The sequence below is a fragment of the Malaclemys terrapin genome, chromosome 4 (genome assembly GCF_027887155.1).
Source record: "Malaclemys terrapin pileata isolate rMalTer1 chromosome 4, rMalTer1.hap1, whole genome shotgun sequence".
Lineage (NCBI taxonomy): Eukaryota > Metazoa > Chordata > Testudines > Emydidae > Malaclemys > Malaclemys terrapin.
This window is the reverse complement of record NC_071508.1, coordinates 58,917,778-58,944,063: the sequence shown is the minus strand read 5'-3', so window position 1 is coordinate 58,944,063 and position 26,286 is coordinate 58,917,778.

The window sequence follows — 26,286 nt, the reverse complement described above, 5'->3', positions numbered from 1 at the left end:
GGCGATGCTTACCTGGGGGGACTCTCCGGCTCCCACTGGCATGTCCCTGCAACTCCTAGGCAGAGTGGCTGGGGGCTCCATGCACTGCCCACGCCTGCTGGTGCCACCCCTGCAGCTCCCATTGGCTGTGGTTCCCGGCCAATCAGGGCTGTGGTTCCTGGCCAATTAGAGCTGCGGAGCTGGTGCTTGTGGCGGGAGCAGTGCACGGAGCCCCCCGGCCACCTCTCTCCCTAGGAGCTACAGGGACATGCTGGTCAGAGCCTGGTAGGGAGCTTGCCAGCCCTGCCAACCCCTCTCCCTCCAGCACCAGCGGGGGTCCTGGGCCACCCCCCCCCCAGCACCCACAGCGCCTCCGCCCTCCCCCAAGCACCCATGGTCCCCCGGCCCAAATTTTAGATAGGAGTATATAGTAAAAGTCATGGATAGGTCATGAGCCATGAATTTTTGTTTACTGCCCATGACCTGTCCATGACTTTTACTAAAAATACCCATGACTAAAATGTAGCCTTAATAGTAAAGAATTCATTTAACAACCATCAAATAAAACATCACTGAGGGGGTTTCTGTCGAAGGTGTGCTGCTAACAAAATAGAAAATAATAAATTTGTAGTGAGTTATAGTTTGCTTCTCTTGCTCAAAGATATAATTCTATATTTCTCTTGCATTTAGAAAGATCCTTTCCTACCCTTTGTGGGTAAAAGCCCAGAGGCCAGAGAAAGTCAGGCAAAGCTTTTCAGGGTCCTATCAGCTTATGCAAAATACAATTCTCAAATAGGCTACAGTCAAGGTGAGTTGATTGTGGCTACCTCACTATAACTACTTCTTCATTTATAATAATACTTGTAAATATGAAGCTTAGAAGATATGAAAAAAGAAGTATGATGGGCCTTAAACTCCTATGGAGGGATGCAGAGAACTTTGAGGTGTGTTGGGGAAGAAATCTTTATCACCTTTAACAGCAAGTCTATATGATATGTAAGCTAAGCTTACTATTTGGTCACCTTTCTTATAATCTCTTTCATGTGTGCTAAGTAGAACAGAAGGGGGCAGAGTTGTATAAGTATAGTCACTCATGTATGATTGTGTTTTAAATAGTAGGAACCTATACTAGAAAAGTAAGTGAAAAATGATTTGTGTAAAAGATTTGATAGTGAAAATTCAAGTTAATGTTCATTTAACTTTTTGATTTGGGGGCTTGTACCACTTCTATTATTTGGCAACTGCTTATCTGTTCTTTTTATGTATGTCCTTTTATGTATTGTTGCTATGCTACTGATGAACATGTGTGAAGAAGATGCTTTCTGGGCCCTAGTAGAACTGCTAGAAAAATTAAGTACTTAGATGGACTATTCAGTTATTCTCTTGATAAGTACATTGTCATTTTCACTAGTGAGTCTAATCTGTTGATTCAGTATATTTGCATTTAAAATTTGACTTCAAATTGCAATCCCTATATTCATTATACAACACTTCTATTTGGCACTTAATTTATTTTATTTATGTACTTAGATTTAAAATAATAGACTCCTATTGAATGCTCTAGGCACTCTAATACTAATAATAAATCTAATACTAATACATCATTAATTATGCAATAAAATACCAGCAATATTAAAGTAACTGTAAAACATACACCGGAAGTCGTATTCTTCATGAAAGCTTTGCTGAAGTGAAGGTAACAATTACTTATTACTTATATAGGTCCTGATCCAAAGCCAACTGAAGTCAATGTGAGTCTTTTTGTTGACTTCAGCGGGATTTGGATCTGCAGGGCTATAGGTGTGCATAGTGCTTTCCAAAACAAAGACAGAGTCTCTTCCCCAAACAGTTTAAAGTAACAAGAAGAAGGGATGACAGCAAAGGACTGGTGGATAGAAGACAAAGATGTAGACAATAAGTCCTGTGGTTGCTTGGAAGAATGTGCATGTCTTGACAACTGTAGCATCCTGAAAAGGCAACAACATACATGTTTGTAGTAGTTTGGTATTTTTATTGAATGGAGCATAAATACTATGAGAACAATCTTCATGTCATCGGACATAAATTTATGAATGGTATTAGTAATTCAAGAGTAGTTATCAATTGATATTGACTAGCAATCCTTAGTCTCCCGTCTAACACATAGTTTCTCAACCTGTGTGGTCTATGGATTTTATTTTTGTCTGCAGAGAGCAGGTGAGTTACATGGTACTTCTCTTCCTTGTTTTCAGCTGCTTTTACAGGTGTCCAGGCTTCTTTATAATGAAGAGCCTGGACACTCCATTCTGTCTGCCTCCACTATGGGTGGAAGCTACAAGAGGAAGAGAAAATGAAACAGGAACTGCCTTCAGGAACAGGAGCCACAATGGGGACAGGAGCCGCCTGCAGAGAAAAGGGGACCAGTCAGGAGACTAGGGGAAAAGAGAGTCTGGGTTCCATGTGTTGTGGTGAGGGACACAGAGACAGGAAAAGGTATGAACAGATCAGATGGAAAGGGTGGGAGAAGAGATGAATATTTCCTTTTCCCTAAAAGGACACAACACTACATTAAAGATAGTTAATAATAGCTGGAAACATTACAAAAAACTTTCAATATAGATAAGGTTCTAATACTTAATTATATAAAGTTAAATACTATATTTCAACCCCCTGAGAAATGGGAGGCCTCCAAAGACCACTTGCTTATTTAATGACTACTGAAAAGCTAATGAGTAACTCTAGAGGATCCAAAGTCAAAATTTTAAAACTATATTCTGAAACTCAAACTTGATATAGAAGACAAATGTGAATAAATGAGGAAAGGCTTTAGATAAATTATTTTAGAGCACTGACCATTTATTTGGCATAGGATAATTTTCTCCTCCATATGTGTTTACAGTAAAAGAAATACGTTAATTCAGTGGTTAGTGATACCCTCATTTAAGGAAAATCTACAAAGATGCATCGGTTGACAGCTGAATCGAATGTGGAATGAAAGGTACTTTTATCTATATTAGGTTGAAATACTCCAGAGTACAGATATGTTGATCAAGAATTTGAAATCTTATAATAGATAAAACAAAAATGAAATTACTAGTGGATCCTTTGATTCTGTTTTTGGGGCACTCAGAGAAAGAGATATCCATTGGATAATACAAAATTCTGATAGCATCAAGGTGTACTCTTGCAGAATTTTAGAAAAAGAGGAAGCCCCTGATAACCTCTTGTTTCAGAAGAGGTTGACATATTCTTATAATGGAAAAAGCTTATAGATGATCTGAAACAAGGGGCTAGTAGCCTTTCTCAGATTAAGCTGCCATTTCTGGAATATAAAAAAAGACAATACAAAATAAATAGACCTGGGAAATACAGACATTTTGTTTTACTGTAAAACACTTTATCTTTTTCTTCTGTTCTAGTATATAGACAACATTATAATATGTAGAACTGATGTATGTTAAACTTCAGCTCTTACTACAAGATTTTTCAATACGGTAATGTAATTTGAAATGGAACAATGATTTTTCTTATATCTACTCCATCTGAAAAACTATGAATAAGACAGTTAAAATACCTAAATACTTTGATATTACTCTTCAATGTAAGCAATTACTATATTAAAGTTCAACACCCGTCAAGTTATTTGTCTTCACACATGCATGCTCACAGGCTGTCTCATGCAGTATGTAAGTGTAGGTTGCTATTTGTCATGCATATTCAGGTCACAAATCATCTGGCTTGCGATTTTTTTAATGCACATTCATGGCTACCCCTGCAACCAGTTAAAATTCATGCATGAATCATGTGACATGCTCATTTTTACAAGAGATCAAATCTTGAAATGGTACTAACTGCTGTTTGTCACTTACTGGTCACCTTTATAGTCTCTTATTAAAAATACAAAATGTAAGGCACTGTTTTTTTTCCTGTTAAGGATTTGTCTGTTTAAGGTCAAGTACACTCAGAAGTACTGTTAAAATGCCTCTAATTTATACTTTTTTTTTCTTACTCGTGTTCAGTTGCATACTAAAATCTTTCAGCTACTACTTAAACATAGCATACCTAAATTACGGCAGCATCTTGTAAGTATGACTTCAGTTAGGGCTACTTACATATTTAATTATAAATATAAACCAATCAGTTAACTTTTATGATTTAGACTAAAAGTGTTAGCATAATAAGAAAAAGGTCACAATATTTGCTAGCCATTTATCTTATTTTGGGAAATATGATAGAAGAAAGAGAACTGGGTGAGCAAAATGTCTTTGTTGGCGCTGATGTGTTCCCTTTGAATCTCTTGACCTCTCTCCAAACTATTTAACAGTGAACATCTCCAACTTACTGATTTAGTATTTGGAAAAACCCACAAAGGTCTGATCTTTGAGGCTGGGTTGAATGGTAACAGATATATGAAGATGCATCCTATATGTTTGTTAGCAGTAACGTTACTTCTAGAAAGCTGCTAGACCACCGGAAGCACCGTTGATCAGTACCGTTTTAAAAACAAATTTAACAGTTACTTGTTAAATATGCAGGAATGCTGATATCTTTATTATTTGTTTTCATAACATAAGAATAATCTAATAATTAATGCATTAAAATACATGACAATTACAAAACCAGAACAGTAATGTCTGATTCTGTAACCTCTACTTACACATAAGTAGTCTCATTGAATTCAATGGGATTGCTGGCACAAGTACAACTTGTGAATAAAGGGTGTAGAACTGGGCTCTGAACTTACATCAAATATGACCATATTTTAAAAATATATACTGATTCTCATTTAAAAGGAATGATACTCTCTGTGTTTGTTAGTTTACTCAGGCTCATTTGTTAGTTTACTCAGGCTTGGTACCTGAGCCAATTATTTATATTGTTTAATAATTTATGTGTATTCTATTTTAGAAGGATCAATCTAAAATCAACAAAAAGGATCAACAAAACTTATCCTTGTTTATGAATAAATGTATGCTATGGGTTTCCTATGAGAAATGTTACAGAATCCAAAGGAATGCTGCCATTCTATATCCCATTAATATCTTTAAATAACTGTATGAAGGATTCTGTTGAATGATTATATGTAGTACAACTATTTGATTTCTTTGTAAGGTTATAATTGAATCTATACTATTCTACTACCAGTCACTTCAATCCCAGAAAGAAAGAGGGGAGTTTCTAAGGCAAGATTGTATATAGCCTGTTTTGGGAAAGAACCCATGATTGATTATTCTTAATAAACATTATAGGTGTGGCAAATCAAGTGTGCCATTATTTGTAAGAGCTACAAGAGTAAAATTAAGCATTCATGTAAGGGTTTGCAGCATCAAGACCTATTTGTTTCACACTCAACTGTACTTACCTACTATAATTCCATTTGTCTAAAGTGTGTATAGTTATGCTTAACTTGCAAACACCCACGAAAGCTTATGCTCCAATACGTCTCTTGGTCTATAAGGTGCCACAGGACTCTTTGTTGCTTCTTATAATTCTTAACTAGAGACTTAGTTTTAAACCTCATGAGAACTATCACACAACTCCATTGTCACATTGCATTGGCTTTTTAAAAAAACAATACTACCTTTGTTGGATTTATAATATAGAATTGCAGACAGATTGGTTTTCAAATATTGTGAAAAAAGTGAGTCCCTTTAATGCTTGGTGACAGATATACCTTTAAAATACATTGATGTAATCATTCATTTCTAAAATCTCTCTTCATTCCCAGCTGAACCTCACCTGTTGTCTGGGTTCCACTATGCTCTCTGCACTAAAGGCATGTCCTCTTCTGAGGAACTCCCTTCTCCCTAACTATTAGAATTACACACCTCATCCTGGTCCTAAAGTCTACTGGCTGGTATAAATTATAGTAGGGCTGCAGCTGCACTAAATATTTAGCATTTTCCACATGCTTTGAGCTATGAGAATTTAAGACTTTCTAGTGATTCATACAGTGTGTGTGGTGTGGTAAACCATACTTTTAACAGAAAGCTATAAACCTAACATGCAGTATTATGAGCCTGTGCGACAATTTATATTTCCTAATTTGTGTGCAGGATCCCTATATAGGCTAGTGATTAATGTTCTTGAAATCCATAGAGTAAGGGTGGACTTCTTAGTAATGTTACCAAGATGAAATGCCTTTAGATTGAGCCACTTTTACCTCCAGCTAGAGTAGAAAGAGGTAGACATTTTCTAAAGAGGTTCACTAACATTAAAACTCCATATGATGCCATACTATAGAAATATTATATCAGGAATTCAAAATAGTCAATGCTGATTTATATCTCAACAAAGGATCCCCTCTGTGGTATAGTTTTTTTTTATTAAAATTGTGAACCATGTCAGGTGAAATTACATCCTGGGACAGTAAGGGATGTGGACTTTAAGGGATTTGTATGAACCTTCAGCAAATGAGACACAAATTCTAACTAACAGAAACACTGATATAAAACTGCTGTCAGTTCAGACACTTATATCTGTGGCTAGTGGGCTGGTATTATGCACTTTTTGCAAGCAATTTCAACTACATCATCTCATCAAGCAATGCTACCTGTATTAATAAGTCTGATTTCATACTGGTTTTACATTGTATAACTCCTCTGATTTCTGTAGTTACTCTTCCTAAAATATTGCTCACTATTGTATCTTATATCCTCTTAAAGGCAAAACTGGATGACATAGCTTTTTTCAAAATGGCTATTCAAATGGCAGGAGCTAATTGAATGCAAATTCAAAAGGTGCAAAGTGGAAGAAAATAAGACAGTGCTCACATATTAGAACAGAAACAAATAAGTTTAGTTTAAATTGTTGTATAGAATGTTTTGGAAACCGCTATCTATAGTACATCTGTGCGATGATATAAAACAAAATGGAGACCCGTCACGAATGCTACGATAAGTACGCTGTGTATTCTGTGGTCACAGAATTCATTCTGCTGCAGAATTGAGCTTCAGAATCTATTGGTTTTTGTTGTTCTTAATTGTAAAGATAACCTTGAAAATCTGACCTAAGTGTAAACTGATGCAGTGTGGTGTTCCTGAATGCCAGCAACTTAAAACAAACACTCGGAGATATGAACCTCTCCCATTCATTTGTGTGTTAACGCTGAACTATAAAGGTGACAATTTGCATGCCAACATTCTCACTTTAAATCTTTTTTAGCAAAACCATCCAGCTAAGATTTCAAATTGTCTCTTCCCTCTGTTCTTTTTCCACCTCCAAAACCTCCTGCCTCCCCTTTGACCATTTCTACAGTTAAGTTATGTTGTCAATGCAAAAATTGCAGCATATTGAAAACTGAATGTTGGTCAGAATAAAATAAATAAAATGGGGACTACTGTGCTGATTTTAGTAGTTTTAACATGGAAATTAATACAAACTTCAATTGTTAAGGTAAATAATATTCCCACAGAATTTCTAGTCTGCTGCACCAGATTTTAGGGTCAGCACACCATGGAGTACATGAGGCCCTTGATCTTAATCCTGTGAAAGGTAGATATTCTGAGAGGTATTATCAAATAAATTAATTTTTACCTATTTTGTTGCTATTCTATAATCACACTACCTCATTTGGTACTTTTCCTGGTAGTAGTTTCAACGGGTTTATGTGCAAAGCATAGTCGTAAGTTTCTGGAGAAGACCTATAGGATGCTAAAATGGTTCAGTCTAATCCAATCAAACATAAACAGTGGATGTATGTGTTTGAAACCCCTTTTAAACCTTTAATGCTTGTATATATACAACCGACAAGATGTTTTTAATACCACAGTAGTGTTTGTTACTCTTATTGTAGCTGTGATATATATCTGTATAGATAGATTCAAGAAAAAGTAGGCAAAGTAAATAAAATAACTGGCAATCATATAAGCTGGTTATTCCCCCCTACCCTCCGCAGTGTATAGACAATATTGGACTAGACCCTGAAAATTAAATACTTTTTTTTGCATCTTTTGTATAGTGATACAATAAACACTTAAGTTTACAAAAACTGTTCATACGCTGCATAAATAAATTATACTTTGTTCAATGCTCTACTGGCTCTACTTTCAGAGTCCGAGACTCCTTGAAAAGATTTGTGAGATGCAAAAACTCCCTTGTTGACCATATACTGGCACCAAGTCTTATATCTTCTCAGTAGATGTGATCAATGTCATCATAGTCCCTGCAAGAGGTCAGTATCTGGATGAAGAGAAGCTAGCTCAAACTGAATCTAAACTAAAGTAGTACTGATGGAAAAGGAGACACACTTAGGAGCTTAGGTCAAAGTAACATGAAGATTTTTATCTTATTAGGATTCTCACTAGTCCTAGATACCCAGGTAGCAATCATGATGATAAATACCTTCTTCCACTTCCACCTTGCCAAGAAACTTGTGTTTTAATCTCAAATAAGGTTCTAGCCACAATAATGCACATGTTCATCACTTCCTGATTGGACTTTGGTAACTTTTCCACGTTCAACCCCATTCATAACACAATCCTTTTTTCCTTTTTTCCTTAGTGGAGATGATGCTCTTTGTGCTGTCCTGAGTTCCAGTTCACTTCTCATGCCAATTCAAGAGCCTGGCCAAGGGATGGGGGCCTGACTACATTAGAGACTCTGTCTATTCACAATGCAGTGAGATAACTATGTTTATCTTGGGCACGGTCCTGACGTGAAGCCCTGAGCTGTTGGAGCTAAAGTGTGCTTAGTCAGGAGCTCCAGACTGTGAAAAAGCTTATTGGAGGAGATTAGAAGGAGCCCATCCTTATAATTTTCAGACCGTGTTGCAAGGCTCATCTTTTTCTTACAGCCCTCCTCTAAAGTGCCAAACACTATTGAAACCCTGCACATTTAAGTCTTTTTAAAAATTAACTAACCCAGGAGTGAGCCAGAGTGGAGTCCACTATGGACATTCCCATGCAACTCTTAAATCTTGCAAATCCAAATTATGGTATATGGCACTTGGTGCTATATGGTGTACTAGATGTTCCAAACAATCTGGTCCTGCCTGGCACACACTTTTCCTCAGGTGTTAGAGGAAGACTTGTGAGCGCTTAGTCCCTCTCCTTGCCATTGGTTTTGTTTAGGGTGACCATACATCCCATTTTGGCCGGGACAGTCCCCTTTTCCAGCTCTGTCCTGGCCACCCCTACTTTTTTGCCCAAACTGGGCATTTGTCCCGGCTGCAAGGCAGAGCGGAGAGCAGCGGCTGCTGCCCAGGGTCAGTTGAAGACAGCACAGGGGAGCAGAGAAATTTGCTGTTGGCAGGCAGCACTGCCTTCAGAGCTGACCCCCTGGATGGCACAGAGCTCGGGTGCTCAGCCCCAGCTCCCGCTGCAGGCGGCACGGGGCTCAGCAGGTTAGCCCCAGCTGCAGGCAGCATGGCAAGGGCGGCTCTGGCAAACCCTGTGCACAGGGGTGCGGTGGGAATGGGAGTGGGTGGGGCGGCTCAGGCATGCCCTGGGCCGTCCCGTTTTTACTTTAAGAAATATGGTCACTCTAGTCTTAGTTTATCTTTTGGCCACTGACTCCTGGAATTGCAATAACATAATGGATAATTAGAGCTATTCAGATAGCTTTGTCTTAAGTTCTAGAGTAGAGAACATGATCACAGATTATACAAATATGAACGTTATATAACAAATACATAGTAAAAGTTTTAAACTGTGCAGTTGAGTCTTGTCTATTCAGCTTCTTGTAGAAAAGTTCTGGTTCAAAGAGTTTGATCAGTCAATACAAATTCCTAAGGAATAGGAAGAGAAAATAATGTAATATATGGTATAAAGCATTTTTATGTGTGAAAGAAACCTAATTTTATGCATCCATGTTTCCTGAGAACAAGATTGTTGAATGCAAGATGATAGTTATATCTAGCCTTGAGTAATAGTTGTTTGTCTGGCGAGGATAACTGTGCCTCTCTACCTATCAGGGCACCATGTTAATAACTGTTCAGTGAACAGTAATGGTAAGGAGGCTATACTATCTATCAAATTTAGCTAGGTTGAGCCAGAATTTCACAGGTCTTTAGGTGCCTATTTTCATCTTTAGGTGCCCAAATACCTTTGAAAATCTGGCCTTTAGTTCTCTGCTGGCACAGGAATAAAATTGTGCGTATTTGCTTTCTAGCTATCTAGCGAGAGAGAGATTGACATTTCACACATTGTTATAGGAGATTATTTACAAATAACTAGGATTTTATAATCCACAAAAAGCGTATAAATTTGTGACATTTAAAAATATTTTTCACATGTGGTTTAAAATCTGCTCCTGAACATCAAATTTAACAGTAACTTCTTCCAGCAATGTTTGTCCCAGAGCGCATTAAACCTCTTCCAGAGAGGGAATGAAAATTATAGTTATGAAACTGCATTTTCCATCAAAATTTTGAGTTAAAATTTTTATTATGAGAATCTTGGTTTCTACACACATTATTGTTATAAGGGGTTATTTATAAATCTAGAATTTTTACTATCTACTTTCATGTTATCAGAGAGAGATCTTGTAAGCACTTTAAGGTGCTTTAGATCGCATTCTTGAAGTCACAGATAAAGATGGAAGAATCAGCAGCTTGTGCCTTGGCTGATCTAAAATTATACATTTCCCAACAGGAAATAACTGGAAATAGTAAAGAATCCTGGATTTAATGGATATTTCTAGAGTTTTACTATTTAAAATGGAAAGACTGAATTTCCTAAAAAAAGGTAGATAGCATCTTAACTCTCCCAAGGTTGTCTAAGCGCATGAAGAATGCCTTATATTAAGTATAGGTAACTTGTTGAGAACAACCCTTATTTTGGTCTATACAGTAAAGCAAATATAATTGGTGGATTGTACTGCTGCACCTTAACAGGATTGGGGGAATCTCTGTGTTTCTGTCCCGTACATTGTGAAGAAGTAAATTGGGATACTATTCAACTTAACTTGATAGAGTACTTTATAGCCCATTTCTTGTATTGAAAATTAACAAATTTAGTTATAAAACTGTTTGAAGCATTTGCTCACATGTGAAATTGCTTGCATGCTTCTATGAATGGGCATTCCTTGGTGCCTAGGAGTGTGCAGTCTTTCTTGTGTGAGTTCGCTCTTGCATCAACCTATGAGCATGCTGGGGCTCTGTATAGGAGTGTTATCTGGGTCAATAAAATGCCTAGTTAGCTAAATGAAAAGGCATAGTTTGCTGCACCATTAAGTCTTCTATTATTCCAGGGATTTGTAGTTTAACTTGAATCTGTTATTTAGTTCATCAACTTCGCCATTAGGGCAGTAACAACATTTATTAAGAGCCATGAAAGCGCTGGGCACTTTAAAGGATCTTCTCCAAGGAGTTGGAGAAGAGTTCTTTTCTAAACTGAAGTTGCATAACATGAAGTTACATATTTAATCTCTCTAGCATTCACTATTTCTACTGCTTAACCTGTCCTAGACTGCAGCAATTTTGCTCTGCAGGACATCAAGCTCAATGTTAGTTATACTTACAGTAGATTTCACTTTTAGAATTTCTATCGATGCTTCTAAAGAAATTATTTCTGACATGAACAATAGACTGCTTTATAGTTCGGGCTTGGTCCTCTGTCATATGAAATCTCAATAATTTTCTCCTTTTAGACCTAGGTGTTTATATAATAAACCACCATTCTTGTTCTTCCCTGTGACTTTTAATTTCTACTCTCCTTCATTCTAGTGAGGATGATAATAAATAAAATAATTCCTGTCGAGATAGCAAAAGAACTCCAATTTATTGCTTCAGTGGGAAGAGTAAAATGCATGTACGCAAAACATTTTAATATGTGACCTCTCCCATAATTTTTACCCTTTTAATTTCAGAGTTAAGGTTAACTAGCTTTCCTTATATGCATAGGCATAGTTTGACTTCTGTATTTGAGTGGGCAACTCCAATCAGACCAAAGGGACTGCGCATGGGAGCTGGCAAATTCTGTGCCTGCCTAAGGCAGTTTTTTTTGGGGGGGGGATGCTCTTCTCTCCACCCCCACCCCACCCCTGGAACCCCAGAAAACTTCATGGTCCTATCTGCTTATATTTGAGAGATTACTGGTTTCGGGCCTCAAAGGAGTAGAGTTGTTTTTTCTCACTGGGCTAAAGGATCTGATTTTTTAATATGTGGTATTTAAATGTTTATTGAACCATTATACAACTCAGTTACAAAATAAAAAATTAATTTGTTTTCAGGGTCTGGTCCAATATTATCTCTATACTCCTGGGGTTGGAGGGGAATAACAAGCTTATATGATCGCTGTAGTTATTTTATTTACTTTGTCTACTTTTTCTTTAATCTATCTATACAGATATATATATCTATACAGATATATATCACAGCCCCAGTAAGAGTAACAAATACTACTGTGGCATTAAAAACATCTTGTCGGTTGTGTATATAAAAGCGTTAAAGATTAAAGAGGGATTTCAAACTGCACTCAGAAACAAAACAATGTAAAACTTTGGAGCCTAGAAGTCCATTCAGTCCTACTTCTTATTCAGCCAATCTCTAAGACAAACAAGTTTGTTTACATTTGCAGGAGATAATGCCGTCCAATTCTTATTTACAACGTTACCTGAAAGTGAGAACAGGTGTTCGCATAGCACTTTTGTAGCTGGCATTGCAAGGTATTTACATGCTAGATATACTAAATATTTGTATGCTTTTGGCCACCATTCCAGAGGACATGCTTCCATGCTGATGATGCTCGTTAAAAAAATAATGCGTTAATTAAATTTTGACTGAACTCCTTGGAGGAGAATTGCATGTCTCCTGCTCAGTTTAACCCGCATTCTGCCATGTATTTCATATTATAGCAGTCTTGGATGATGACCCAGCACATGTTGGTTTTAAGAACACTTTCATTGCAGATTTGACAAAATGCAAAGAAGGTACCAATGTGAGGTTTCTAAAGATAGCTACAGCACTCGGTCCCAAGGTTTAAGAATCTGAAGTGCCTTCCAAAATCTGAGAGGGATGAGGTGTGCAGCACACTTTCAGAAATCTTAAAAGAGCAACACTCCGATGCAGATACTACAGAACCCGAACTACAAAAAAAGAAAATCAACCTTCTGCTGGTGGCATCTGACTCAGATGATGAAAGTGAACATGTGTCGGTCTGCACTGCTTTGGATCATTATCTAGCAGAACCTGTCATCAGCATGGACTCCTGTCCTCTGGAATGGTGGTTGAAGATGAAGGCACATATGAATCTTTAGTGCATCTGGCACGTAAATATCTTGCAACGCTGGCTACAACAGTGCCATGCAAACATCTGTTCTTGCTTTCAGGTGACATGGTAAACAAGAAGCGGGCAGCATTATCTCTTGCAAATGTAAACAAACTTGTTCGTCTGAGTGACTGGTTGAACAAGAAGTAGGACTGAATGGTCTTGTAGGCGCTAAAGTGTTACATTGTTTTATTTTTGAATGCAGTTATTTTTTTGTCTACATAATTCTACATTTGTAAGTTCAACTTTCATGATAAAGAGATTGCACTACAGTACTTGTATTAGGTGAATTGAAAAATACTATTTCTTTTGTTTTTTACAGCACAAATATTTGTAAGCAAAAATATAATGTGAGCATTGTACACTTTGTGTTCTGTATTGTAATTGAAATTAATATATTTTAAAATGTAGAAAACATCCAAAAATATTTAAATAAATGGTATTCTATTATTGTTTAACAATATGATTAATCACACGATTAATTGCAATTAAATTTTTTAATCATGTGATTAATTGTAATTAATTTTTTTAATCGCTTGACAGCTCTAGTAATGATATCTTCAAAGTAATAGAAATACAGGTAATATTCCTTTCCCCTATCTTAATCTTTCGTATAGAATTTTCCCCTCCCTGAGTTGTTAGCTATTTCCCTCACTCTGCACCCTCACACTTCGCTTTCCTTCTGTCTTTTTCCTTTCTTTATTGCTCTCTCTCCTTCCATCCTCCCATCTTGTACTATTTTTCCACTCTTGGGGCAGCTCCAGTCTCTATTGTGGGACTACAGCAAATGATGGTATGTTGAAGTAAAACCAACCAACTCTGGTAAGTTTTATTTCCTAAAATTGCTGGAGAAACAAAGTGAAACTTACAAAAAGCAGATCAATTTTATTTTTACATCCTTTCCTCTTATGTCCATTCAGCACAATAGGGACATTGCTGGAAATGGAAGAATAGAATGGGTATTGGGAAGTGGAACTTTTTGTGAGATAAATGAAGGCTTATGGAGAAAGGCCTTAATGTGAGAGAAGGGGGGATTGGAGGACATGACTAAACTTGCTGTCTGTACCTTGAAAACGTTACTCCTTTTAAGCTCAGCAGTCTGGCTAATACACTTAATTTACAATAATGAAATTACAATATAATAATACTACTGAAAATAAAACATCAAGTGTAGTTTTATTTTAAAAAAATTCCAACAAACTTTGAGCTATTCTGGTCTTTATAAGAAGTAGGCAAATGAGGTTTTTTTTGTGTGTGTGTGTGTGATTAATCTAGCCTCATACAAAGAATGTTTACGCCACAGTTGTTTCACTGGCAGTACATTTATAACTTTTGGCCCTTGTCCACTTGAAAACTGATGATTATTATAAGCTTAAAACCTGTAGTGCAGCAAAGTTGAAAGCCATCTTTATAACTGGGAACAGAACAGTTTACTGCATGTTGCTGAATTTTGGTAGGGCAGACTGAATTTATTTTTTCAGTATTTCTTACTAGTCATCTTTCATATTTATACAGTCAAATCCAATGGCTAACTTTCTGGTTTTTGCTTGTAAATACAAACTAGAACTTGGATTCTTTCTAACTTGCTTTCAATAATCAGAAAATTTCCTACACCTGTGTCTTAACGGCAGATTCCCCTTCCACTGTTTCAGATTCATAAAGGAAGCTGTAGCAAAGAGTAATCTTCTCCCTGCCACATTTCAGTTTGATACAGAAAACGGAGATTTTGTATCTTGGTTACAAAAACCACACCTACCCACAGCAACAGTAATGAGAATTTGAGAGATGGAGTCTTGCATATCTCTTCTCTTTAGGGTCAGCAGTCCAAGAGTGATGTTTCTGTATGTAAGCAGAGTCTGAATGAGTTACTTTGGATAGTGTCTCGATTGCAAGAGACTGTCCAGTGTGCACCAGCAGTGAGGCTCCCTCACTAACAGCTGAAATCACTGAGAACTGTATGAGGTGGTGGTGGTGGTAGGGGGCCCTGATGACACCTTGGTGAGTGGGCAGCTGGTGGAGAGGCGCATCAAGCGGCCAGCAGGGTGGCTGGAGGAGAGGCGTGGCAAAGGGCCAGCAGGGAGGTTGGTGGAGAGGCGTCGCAAGTGGCCAGCATGGCAGCTGGCAGAGAGGCGCAGCAAGCGGCCAGCAGGGAGGCTGGTGGAGAGGGCCAGAGCAGAGCCCCGCAGAGGCCGTTGGGGCCTAGTAGTGGACCATGTAAGGTGCCTCCTTTCCCCACCCCCTCCACACAGGGTGGAAGGTGAACTCTGTAGATGAACCTCTGAACTCTGGGGCTGCACTGGCCAAGGACAGCAACTGTGAGTGGGGTACAGCGAAGGGATGGGCACATTTTGGGTTGCTGGACTTAAGATCCCTAGTTGAGGTGTTTGCCCAAATTAATGCTAAATTACTTCCCTCCTTTTATTAAAAGTTTTTGCTACACTCAGACTCTGTGCTTGTGAGAGGGGAAGTATTGCCTCTTAGAGGTGCCCAGGGGCTGGTGTGTAATTGTCTCAGGTCACTGGGTGGAAGCTCGAGACGGTTTTGTGTTGTATTGTTGAAAATGAACCCCTAGGTACTGAACCCGGACCTTGTTGCTGCTGGCTCCGCCTGGCAGAAGGGTTACATGTATGTTAAATGTATGTTCTTATAGTAGTTTCTCATGTTGAAGCCCCGCTCAATTTTCCGTTTGTATATTTGTACATGACTAGTGTGAGATTTTTGTAAATACCTTTTATTTATTCTTTCCTGCCTTGCTTCATTTTAAACTGTTCTTTTGAAAATCCCTCTCAGAAGCCAAAGGATGAATTAACTTTAACATAATTGCCTTCAAAGCACTCTAATCAACATTTTAAAAGGGATTAGTTGAGACAGCCCTTAGCCTTGGAAAATGTAGACACTTAAAATGAGTAATTTGATAGTAGTGAAAATCTAATCTAATACTCCCTGTATTGTTAAAATGAATCAAACTGCATTGTGTTGTTGGTTAGGTATTAAAGCTTGTCATAACACTATGATCGCTGATGATGATAGAATCTTTTTTGGATGATGTAGATGCAAACTCTGAAGGTATTGTTTAAGTCCCAGAAAAAGTAAATGAAAATTTAGTCTTGCTGAATTGCAGGATTCTGAATGCATGAGCATCTACCCTCTTGTTCCAATGTGAGTTCTAGATAAACTTCCTAAAGGTTCTCATAACTATGTGGGGGTTTTTTTTTGTATCCATCATAACTTGTGTTGAGATAACACGTTAATCATGTTGTCTTCTGATTAATAGTACTTCTAAAATAATTTAATTAATGAACAGTAAGTGTTTATTAACTCTACAAACAGGAAATTGATTTTCTGAACATATGTTTTTAAGAAAATAAATCAGCCTCTGTATATCTTTATAGCTGTAGTTACTAGCTCTTGAAAATAAAAGTTTTCAAAGTATTTTAACATTTTAATTGACACTTCTTTTTTAATACAGGTATAATGGTAATTTTTAGTACTGGTCTGTGTATCCTTGCAGCTTTTGGAATCCAAACTACTGGGAATGTCTGATGTGTTTCAGATTTTACCCATTCTACTACGGGCACCTGTTGAAATGTAAGATTGCAACAAAACTATCTGCTATACTTCCATAGTTCTCAGTACCTTTTGTTTTGGTTGTATTCTGGATTATTTATTAAGCATTAATTGGATGCCTTGGTGTTTGGATTTAGAACTCGTTTTTTTTGCTTCTGTTTCCCAGCATTTTTTTTAAAGGAAAAGTATTGCATAACCTAGGCATTATTTCTGCTGTGACTATTAAAACTACATTGTTTCAACTTTAAAGACTAAAGTTTGTAATATTTACAACTTTGTGTGTTGTTATTTTAACTTTTTATGTTAAGGACCAAGTCTTTCTAGTCTGATGATTAAAGGAAGTTTTCAAGCATATTACAGTGCCTGAATTTATCTATTTTATTGGAAATTTTATTTTCAGCTCATTAGTGTTTTTTTCAGTGCTTTATGATGTCATGAGAATACTGAGGGGCTCGTGTTTGCATGTAAAGCCTTTTTTATACTTCATTTGATCCGATGACATTTATGAACAGCAGTTCATTGTTTGGGTTTGTGGAGTCAGAGAATTTAGAGTTGGCTTACACATTTAATATTATTGTTCATTTGGGTACTGTAATTCTGTTTATGAAAATAGTGTAAAATGTTTCTGGTTTGCTCTTGACCATCTAAAAGTGTATATTTCATGCCTGTTGTGTCACAGCTGTGAAATGCAGTATATAGAATCAACAAGGGGAAATTGGCTAGACCATTTGAAAATTGGGACAGATAATAGTGATATATATTTTTCTATAAAAATTTTGGAACTATTTATCTGAGAGTTATGAAAATAGCTTGAATAGATATTTATCAGTCAAAATAATTTTTCATTGAAAACCAAAATCAGTAGTCATGATAAAACCAGCTATGTTGTTGGATAATACGATAATACTTTACTTCTGAACCATTATGCTATCTCCCTAGTTTGTTTGTCTTAGACATTTCCAAACACTTTTCCCCTTGATTGGAGTACAGATGATCAATTACTAATATGATTGTTGAATTTTAGCTGTTTGCAGAGGTCAGAGCTGAATATCACACCTCTATAAATTAACATCGCAATTGGATTTTTTGTTTGTTTAGCAAAAGCAAAAAGCATGAGAGGGTTTTTTTTGTTTCATATTAGATTACATATATCTAGGGGGATCTAGGGGAGGAGTGATAGTTTGAGCATTGGCCTGCTAAACCCAGGGTTGTGAGTTCAATCCTTGAGGGGGCCATTTAGGGAACTGGGGTAAAAATCTGGGGATTGGTCCTGCTTTGAGCAGAAGTAGATGACCTCCTGAGGTCCCTTCCAACCCTGATATTCTATATGATGAAAATTTATATGGTTATAATGGGCAAGTCCTGCTTCTGCAACTGGTACAGTTCCCTGGTGTGGTTCTGCTGCACAAAAGACAGGAGGATCCTGCTAGAAGGTCAGCTCAGCCTGGGGCCCTTGTTGATCAGCACAGATGGGGAGGCAGAGCTATCCCAAGGAGACTGAGGGCTGGAGAAGCCACTGCTATGTGGATCAACCATTCTGCCCATATGGACATGGCATACAATGATGCCTGAGCCACTGTGCCCCAAGTGGGAGTCCTCATCCTAAAATGAAGCTGTCCAGGATTTTCACCTACAAGTACATTTTACTGTGAATGTCATCGAGTATGGAATTGTTGAAAAACACTTTTCATATTATCAAGGTATATACACATATAAGACAAAAACTGAAAAGCAATGCATGACTCTTACTTCTCCTTAAATTATGTCTTCTTACAATCCTTTTCCTCCATTGGGTTCTGTTAGCATGGAGCCCTGGGCCCCTGTGAAGTCCTGTGGAGTATAATGGATCTCCATATGAGCTTGAGCATCTGTGTCAGCAGATCCTGAGGCTAGTTTGGGGCCTAGAACTGAATTAATATAGTATCAGTATGCTCTACACATGGAGGTACTTATCAGTTTCACTCCTTGTTTTTGTCTTTAAGAACTGCATATAGTAACCATCTCAAAAAAATTGCAGAACATGTATGAGCATATTGTTGCAAATGAAATGTATCAAACTGGTATGTATCAAATTAAAGAAAAAACAATTTTAATAGCATCTAAAAATAACAATATTTTAGAACATAATCTTTACCTGTTTTGGAAAAAACATAAAATATAAGATGTTGAAGTGTTATGAATTTAGTGATGCCAAGCAATTCTCTTACAAGCAAAATGGTAATATCGACAGATGAAGTCTGACAGAAAATCTGCTCAGAGCCACAAGTCGAAGGGTTGTCTATTGTTGTGTCAAGTTGCTTTATAAGCTTGTGATTTTAGTTAGTAGGGTGGGAATGTCATTGTGGAAGCAGTGTTTATTCCCCAAAATACAGGCCCCTACCTTAGCCAAGCTTATAAAGCTATATGTGAAATGGCCTCTTTGCTTTCGCTTACTAGGACCCTGTTCACCTTTCTGCTCTACTGAGCACAACTTCATGACTTCACAGCCCAAGAATTAAGCCCAGCACACAAAACAGCTTTACTAGTAATTGTCTGCAGATTAAATTAAATAACTGTTCTTGTGCAATGTTTCCAAATTGCATTGGAACCCACTTCTCTGTTCACCGTTTTTGTCTCTGTCAGTAAGATGCGGCAACTGTGAAAGGTTCCAAATGAATGCAACGTATCTTTCTGCAGTAATTTTAAGTGAAGTATCTGGGACTTCTCTGAGTTAAACACTACTCAATGTTGCTTGTGCTTTTATAGCTAGAAAATTAGCATAGTCATATAAAATAGTTTAATAGATTTTTATTGATTTGTAGCGGACTGTGGTAGCTTCAATTAAGGTTGCAACTTACGTTATAAATTCCTACTTTCATAAGTTCAGAACTTCCTCAAAAATATCCTTTTAGCCTGCAACTTTACATGCTTGGTGGTTTTTTAAAGTTGTGATGTGTGAGTAAAATCCAGGGCACCAATTTTTAATTAGATGAACAAGGAAGAAAATAATGTATGTTTTCTGGTTTAAATAGTTCAAGACATTTTCTTTGTCTGAATAACTCAAACAGATGTATTTAGTACTTCAAACTTTGCATGTGGCTAGTCCTCAAAAAAGAATATAAAACTGCTAATTTTGTCAGACAATATCACTAAACATTTAGGTAGCTGATTAGTTTTCAATCGGGTGCATTAACAAATTTCTGTTAAATTTTGCATGTCATGATAGTTTTCTGTACTATGGAGTTATGTAATTATTGCAAAACTCCTTAATATGCTGCAGCAGCTTGTCTTCTACCTATCAGTTTTGCTTGTTGCAATATTTTTAAAAAACTAGGGGAGATTTTCAAAGACACACTTGGGAGTTACATATCTAGTTCCCCTTTGTGTGTTTAAAAATCTCCCTCTAATTCTTCTAATTTGGGTGCAATAATTAAAATACTATGGTATCTTGTTGTATGATATGCTGTAACTTGCACCTATGCTGACATCATATATAATCAAAGTATCTCATTAATTAACTTTTTGTAAAACAGTCTGGAGAACTGAAAAACATGCCATCATTGTCACAGGTGTCTTACTGGTTGTTGATCAATCAGGTTTCTTTAGTTTTATCCTAGGACATGTGGTTGAAGTAGAATGGTTTGTTTATTTGTATAAAATGTCAAAGATCACTGCTTTCAGAGAAATGGTGTAATCTCTGATGATCAGACAAGCCATTAATATGAGTTGTTTTTTGACATCGGCGTTATAATTCCTTTGAGGTTTAACAAATTCTTGTGAGGCATTTTAAATTGATGGGATTACCTGGAGCCATTTTGAGGGGTGAATCAAGAAAAAAAGGTACTTTTGAATTGCCTTCTGCTTTCTAGTTAAAAAAGAAGGCAGTGCAGACATTTGAAAGCTAATTTTGTGTTAATTATAGACTATCAGTTATTTAAGTTTTTAAAGCATAACAACTTTGTAGTAATATTGGTAAAGTATGAAATTACTAAACATATTTTAGTCTCTTAAAAATTGTTTAAAGTGACTTGTATGTATTCTGCAAGGAATCCTTTGTGATAATACTAGAGGGAAGTCTTGCAGAAAATAGGGGTATCCTAACTACCTCAGCACACAGTCATCCTCTAACATCTTTTCTTCCCTTTGTTGTGCTCAGCCGTTCTGGATATAGCTGCTGAAGAGGCAGGAAGGTGGGGTTGCCTTTCTAAAGGCTTCTACCCTTAATGTCTTTTTGTTCTGGTGGCTCAGTTCCTCTTCATTCATGAGACATGGAGAGCCTTTACTATGCATTTCTGAGGTAATAGGGTGTTCATATATATACTTTCCTGGACAACCTTCCTAGAGGATTTACTGGGTGAGCCACAGATATCAACACGACAATGTCAGGCTTTTAAAGCCATTATCAAAAATTGGAAGGACAAGATCATGTCACCCAAACGCTGAGCCTGCAGCAACTTAGATATAATGATAAATAGATTTGATCATCAAGGGAAGACGTTTCTATCTCAAGAAAGAGAATTGAAGATACAGGAAACTACAGTATAATGGGCTGGCTCAGCTGCTGTTGCCCAGCAATCTGTCACACACACTCAGACTCGATCTGAGGCTATGCTTGTGCAGGTTAAAGTTAGGGCACATGCTAGCCACCATAGTACTGATGTCGACCTCCATCATTGCTCCAGTACTGCAGGAGTTCCACTACTCTAGGCACCTATTGTCTGGTTCTGCGCATCTCTTGATGCCGAAGTCCTCTGGGTCACCAATGGTACCGCTCTCATCAAGACCCCTAGATTCACCAACTTCTAACATCCAGGGATTATACTGAGGGAGATTCTGACTCTCAGCTCTCTGTTTGGGGTTTTCCTGTTTATTCAATGGGAGGTTACTCTCTTCCACATATGGAGAGAAGAGGCAACCTGGACCTCTGACGACTTGAAGTGACTAACACTGGCTACCTCCTCCTATGCTTTATGGTCCACTGTTGTGGCTTCATTGGGATCTATGGGCATGATAGAGTCAATAGTGCCTGAAGAATCTGAGTTCCCCCTGCAGGGAATATAGGCATTTTCGCTCTCTTATATCTTCTCTCCCTCCTCACCAGCCAGAACAGAGGAAACAACAAGAGGCAAGGGCTGATAAGGAGGTAACACCTCATATAAATATTTCATTGTCATTACTGGGTGAGGCTATAATGCCTCTACCACCACCCATGGCAGATGATTTCAAGCAGTTCCAGGAATTGATTAAGCAAATCAGTGATTATACTTCAAATTCCACCTGAGGAAGTTCAGGACTCCCATTGTAAACTCTGGCACATTTCACACATCTCAGCTTTCACGTGTGTCACATTCCTGATTAATGAGGCTCTTTTAGAGCCAGCCAGCACAATCTGACAAATTCCAGCTACGGCAACCCTGACCTGCAAATGTGCCAATAAGAAATACCATGTCCAAGCCTAGGATTCGGAATTTTTATTTTCATATCCATCTCCAAATTTCTTGGTTGTGTATGCAGTTAATGAGCATGGATGGTAACACAACACACAAGCTACTCTCTATAGTAAGGACTAGAAGCGCCTGATCTTTTCTATCACAAAAGCTATTTCTTTGTGACACTACAATTCAGAATCGCAAATCATCAAGGGCTCATCGCAAAGTATGACTACCTAAACTATAATAAATTCAACACCTTTATTGAACATTTGCCAGAAGACCATTGGGAACAATTCAAGGCTATCATAAGTGAAGATCAGTTCTTGATGAAGACATCTCTACAGGCTTCTCTGGATGCAGCTCACACTGCAGTCTGCTCCATATCCATTGCGATCATGATGCAATGAGCATCTTGGCTCCAGTTATCCAGTTTTCCAAGGGAAGTACAAACTACTCTAGAGGACATTCTCTTCAGTTTTTTTCTGACTCACTTCACACCCTGAAAGATTTAGGAGCCACTCTGACTCCTAAGGATCTATATTCCTGCAAATAAGAAAAATATAGCATGTCTCAAACAATGTAGAGTTCATGCCCAGACCATATTTCTGGTTTCTGTAGATCACCTGAACCATTGGCTAAGAAACCAAGGTATTCAAAGAAGAAAACACCTATATCTACAACCACTTCATCACAGTCACCTGCATCGTCCAAGCATTAGTTTTGATGGCTTGGCCAAGATTCTGAACTACCTGCTTTACACGAATCTACTGCTGCACTATTCAACACTCTTCCTTGCCTCTCCTTCTCTCCCCCCCGCCCTTTGGATTCTTCCTCTCCCATTTTTCATCTGCTTGAGAGAGAATAAAATCAGACACGTGTTTTGGAGGTTGTAAAAATCTGGTTATTCCCTCCATTTCACCTCTATCCATCTCTCCCTCCCTGATCCTTCCCTTTCCCTTTTCAGGGAACCATCTCACAATTAGTTACTGAGTCAGGACATCACCTCCCTACTACAGTTAAGGGCCATAGAACCTGTTCCACTTCAGCACAGGTGGAAAGGTTCTATTCTAAGTACTGTATGGTCCCCAAAAGATTAGATCTGAGACATCTCAACTACTACATGAAACAATAGAAATTCAGGATGGTGTTCCTGGTAGCTATAATTCCCTTTCTAGATTCTGGGGATTCATTTGCATCTCTTGATCTCCAAGGCACATATTTCTGTGTTGCGATGCACTCCTCTCACAAAAGGTGTCTTTGATATACAGTGAACCACAACCACTTTCCATACTGAATGTTTCCTTTTGGCCTCTCCTCTACCTGAAGGGTATTTTCAAAGGTCATGGCAGTTCTAGCTGCTCATCTATGTCATCTAGTCATAATTGTCTTCCCTTATCTGGCTACTCAGGGACTGATCTATCAGGAAGTCCTATCAGCAGTACAAATAATGAGGTCCTTGTTTCACATCTCAGGGCTCCAGATCAATCTTGAAAAGTCTATCCGCTGAAGTGAGATCAAAACAGATTTTTATGGGAGCCTCTCTAGATGATGTGACAGCCAGGCCTTACCTACCTGTAGACAGATTTACTAATCTGCAGAATCTTATTGCAAAGATTCAGTTAAACTTGAAAACTTTGGCAAAGAATTTTCTTTACTTGTTGGGCCATATGGCCACATGCATCTTTGTGACCCAGCATGCCAGATTTCATCTCCAGTGTTTCCAGGGATGGCTCAAGACAGTCTACATGCCAAACAAGCACAGTCTCGACGAACAGGTCTCTATTCCCCATCAGGTTCTGGACTTGCTCAGTTGGTGGAAGAACCCCTCCATAGTCTCTACAGGAGTCCTCTTCTTTTAAGCCTCTTCTACTGCATTGTCACCTCAGATGCATCCCTTTTGGAATGGGGAGCTCATCTTGGTCCTCATGCCATCCAGGGTATATGGTCATCCCAAAAGAATCTACTACACGTCAACTTTCTAGTATTGAGGGCAGTTTGCTCCCATTTCCCCCCAATGATCAGAGCCAAGTCAAGATTATGACAGACAATGTGGCTTGTTCTACATCTATCATCAGGGCGGAGCATACTCCCGCTCACTTTGTGCCAAAGTGATAAAAATCTGAAATTGCTGCAGTCATCTCAGCTTCTTATTGACTGGGTATACAGAACACCACAGCCAGAAACTTTTCTTAGAGTTCTGACTAGTTTTCAATAGCATATTTCTAACTTGGAGAATTCCTGATGTGGACCTTTTTGCCAATGCAACCAATATGTGGCGCAAGAAGTTTTTCTCGAGAGGGAAATTCAGTCCTCAATCACTAGAAGTTGCCGCCTCATTGCATAGACAAAGGGCCTTCTTCTTGCTTATCCCCCAATGCTGTTGCTCTTGAACATTCTCAACAAGATCAAACAGCACAAAGACAAGGTCATTTTGATTGCATGAACTTGGCAGAGACAAATTTGGTATCCTTACCTCATTCATTTGCATCATGCTCTCCATTGCAACTTCCACTTAGCTCCCAACTATTTTCTCAGGAGACAGGTCAGACACTTCGCCTTAACCTGGAGATTCTGCAGCTTCAGAATTTTCCCCCTTCCTGGGGTTTTGACCTATTGACAAAGAAACTTACAATTATAGCTGGCCAGAAATTTTTGGTTGGAATGTTTTTCTGTTGGAAAATGCCAATTTGTCAAAAGCAAAATATTTAGCAGCCATGGGTCTGATTTTGACAAAATCTAATTTTTGGAAAAAAAATAAAAGCATTTTGAAAAGATCAAAACATTTCCTTTAGACATCTTTGAAATGTTCCTCTTTTTTATTTCACAATGACTTTTTGTTTGAAATATTATATTATAAAAAATTTAAACATTTTTTAAAAGTTAAAATTGGAACAAAACATGAAATACATCCTAGAATAACCAATGAGCTGACTGAGGAGATATCTGAGCCATTAGTGATTATCTTTGAAAAGTCATGGAAGATGGGAGAGATTCCGAGGGACTGGAAAAGGGAAAATATAGTGCCAATCTATAAAAAGGCAAATAAGGACAACCCAGGGAATTACAGACCAGTCAGCTTAACTTCAGTACCCAGAAAGATAATGGATCAAATAATTAAGCAAACAGTTTGCAAACACCTAGAAGATAATAAGGTGATAAGTAACAGTCAACATGGATTTGTCAAGGGAAGAAGTGGTAGATGTGGTATATCTTGACTTTAGTAACGTTTTTGTTACTGTCTCGCATGACCTTCTCATAAACAAACTAGGGAAATACAACCTAGATGGAGCTACTGTGAGGTGGGTGCATAACTAGTTGGAAAACCATTCCCAGAGAATAATTATCAGTGGTTCACAGTCAAGCTGGAAGCACATATCAGGTGGGATCTGTAGGGATTAGTTCTGGTACTATTCAAAATCTTCATCAATGATTTAGATAATGGCATAGCGAGTACACTTATAAAGTTTGCGGCGACACCAAGCTGAGAGGGGTTGCAAATGTTTTGGAGGATAGGACTAAAATTCAAAGTGATCTGGAGAAATGGTCTGAAGTAAATAGGATGAATTCAATAAGGACAAATGCAAAGTACTCCACTTAAGAAGGAATGATTAGTTGCACACATACAAAATGGGAAATGACTGAAAAGGAGTACTGTAGAAAGGGATCTGGGGGGTCACAATAGGTCAGAAGCTAAATATGAGTCACCAGTATAACAGTGTTGCAAAAAAAACCCAAACATCATTCTGGGATGTATTAGCAGGAGTGTTGTAAGCAAGACACGAGAAGTAATTCTTTCACTCCACTCCATGCTGATTAGGCCTTAACTGGAGTATTGTGTCCAGTTATGGGTGCTGCATTTCAGGAAAGATGTGGACAAATTGGAGAAAGTCCAGAAAAGAGCAACAAAAATGACTTAAAGGTCTAGAAAACATGAGAGATTGAAAAAAATTGAATTTGTTTAGTCTGGAGAAGAGAAGACTGGGAGGGGACATGATAACAGTTTTCTAGTACATAAAAGGTTGTTACAAGAAGGAAGGAGAAAAATTGTTCTTCTTAACCTCTGAGGATAGGACAAGAAGCTTGAATTGCAGCAAGGGAGGCTTAGGTTTGACGTTAGGAAAAACGTCCTAACTGTCAGGGTG